Raw genomic sequence first — 2,516 nt, 5'->3', positions numbered from 1 at the left:
AACCATTACTAGAACTACCCTTGCCAATCATCATCTTGGATTTCTTGTATGGAAAACGAATTATAACAAAAAGTAATGGAGATTCTCTTAGAAAATAGTTAAGGCACTAACTAAAATAATGTTGTACTTGAAATTATCAACATATAGAACATCTTGAAGAGTTAAATTATTGTGCAAAGTTACTATTCCAGAATAATTAATGCACATATAAAGCAGAGTTATTAGGCAATGTAAGCTTAGTTGGTGGGATAAGACTCAAAGAGGTAAAAAGATGTATAGTTGAGAAAGTGTGTCAGATAGCACCTGAATCTACAATCCAAGACACACTTTTTGTATAGTTGAGGTAGGAAAATGGTATTCTCATTAGTATGAGAGACATTATGCTCACTGGTTTGCACTTGGTTGGAACCTGCATTTGGTGGAGGCCGAGGCTTGTTGTAACCTGGAGGGCATCCATGGATTTTGTAACACTTGTCAATGACAAGGGATGTTACAATGTGTGCAGAGAGGTCAATTTTTGCTGGGAGGGTAAGAGTGAGTGGTTCCATATTCTATCTTTTGAGATGCTGGTTTGTCTCTTGTGAGTGCAAAATCCATAGACGGATTGTGTGGGGGATCAGTGGTAGGAGTAGCGTGCCCTGTACCAAGTTGATTTTCTTTTTGAGTAACAAGGTCGAAAACTCTACTTACGGAAGGTAAAGGATCCATGAGTAGTATGTTTCCTCTGACCTTGACTCCTCCACAGGTGCATTTGTTACATGTGCAAGAAGTTCTGTAGGTTGATAATTCTTTCTAGAGTGTCTTGAGTCGAGTATAGTATATACTGACTGACTAAAGATTTTGCTTAAGGTTCATCAATTCATGCCTGAGAGTGAAGATGCGAGGGCAATTTTGTTGTTGAAATCTAACCTTAAGATCATTCCAAATTTCTGCAGCTCATTCATCATACAAAATTCTACCAAAAATTTCCTTAGAAATCAAATTCAAGATCCAAGTAATAACAATGTTATTGTTACGAAATCAAGCATTATACAATAAAGAATTAGAAGGAGAAGGTTTAGGAATGGACCCATCAAGAAAACCCAATTTGTTCTTCACAAAGATGGAGTTTCATGGCTCTACTCCAAGATGTGTAATTGTCTTGGCTAGTGAGGAGCTGCGACACCAAGACATTCCCTATATTATCCGCATGATGAAAGTAACAAGGATCCAAAGGGTCTTCAATCATCATTCTTGCATTTAATACTGGAGGATTCATTTGGGAAGGCGAATTTCCCGTGACTATGGCTTGCGATTCCGTCAAAAAAGACAATGGATTTTCATCTGTAGATGGTGGAGAAGACATGGCATATTAGAGGTAGATTGGACGGTAGAAACAAGAAAGAAATTGAAAAATGGAGAACACAACTTTGGGAAGATACGAAGCCGAAGTTGGAATGGAAGACACTGCTTGCTGGAGAGGAAGAATAAGATGAGCAGGAGGAGGGATCAAAGGGAAAGCCTAGTTATCCCATCCTGATACCATATTGTGGAAGAAATCGAGTAGAGAAAATAGAATGAAATTGGATTATTGCTTAGTGAAATTAGTACAAAGGAGCTGGCTTATTTTAGTATAAGTCAGGTACATGATTAATTAAAATAAGGAAATTGTTATTTAGCTAAAACTAATCCAAACAGTATTCCTAATAACTTCCAATTTGCACACTCAAATTACATGTATATACTTTTGGAAATTTATTTGGTAGGGTTTTAAAAAAGAAACCTCTCAATATTTAAACAAGTTTCAGCGTGATTTTTTTTATGACCGTGTATATTGTAGTTATTTAGAGGATTCTGTAAATTTTCAAAAAATTCCGAATAATTTACAATGCTGAAAACTAAATTCAAACATGTTATTTTCCACGCGCATAAAAAAATTAGTCACGCGTGCAATAACCTGTTTTTATACTAATTTTCGGTGATGTAAATTATTCGGAATTTTCTGAAGATTTGCAGATGCTCTAAATAACTACAATATACATAATCATAAAAAAAAATCACGCCGAAAACTATTCATGGGTTGAGAACACAAAAGAACCCTACCGCTATGGCTCTTTTTGAGTCCCTACCATATAATTGTGTAAACTAAAAGTGCATGTATCATTACTCTAAAACTAGTAGTATTTTTTAAGTAAAAAGCCATGGTTTCATTCAACAGACTAATATGGACCAACTTCATTACAATGGTTCTCTATTAAGCCATAATGATAAATTATTATCCTAAAGGGTGAGCCAATGACAATAAAACCAAAAAGAGCGACATTCAAGCTAAAGCCATAATCGTTACAAAGAGTTAAACTATCCCAGATAGAAGTAATAGAAAACACCAAGACTAATTAAAACTAATCCCCACACTAGGGAATATCATAATAGAAAATAGAAATACTGAACTAGAAACATCAACACTGATAAGCCAACAATAGTGAAACCCAAAATAAAGATAAGTGCAAATAATCAACAAAAAATAGATTAATCCA

At 34.9% G+C, this 2,516-nt stretch overlaps 1 long non-coding RNA gene across 1 annotated transcript; it reads right to left on the bottom strand.

Annotated features, from left to right (window-relative positions):
* Window positions 1–953: 953 nt before the first annotated feature.
* Window positions 954–1,602, bottom strand: LOC133789894 (uncharacterized). Its single transcript, XR_009873771.1, has 2 exons — window positions 1,409–1,602; window positions 954–1,323 (listed from the first exon to the last, which is right to left on the bottom strand). It is a non-coding gene; the product is annotated as an uncharacterized LOC133789894 (long non-coding RNA).
* Window positions 1,603–2,516: the final 914 nt, after the last annotated feature.

This window comes from Humulus lupulus, chromosome 7 (assembly GCF_963169125.1).
Source record: "Humulus lupulus chromosome 7, drHumLupu1.1, whole genome shotgun sequence".
In the NCBI taxonomy this organism is placed as follows: domain Eukaryota; kingdom Viridiplantae; phylum Streptophyta; class Magnoliopsida; order Rosales; family Cannabaceae; genus Humulus; species Humulus lupulus.
Note: the sequence above shows the minus strand (reverse complement) of the source record. Positions and strands in the feature narration are given on the sequence as shown.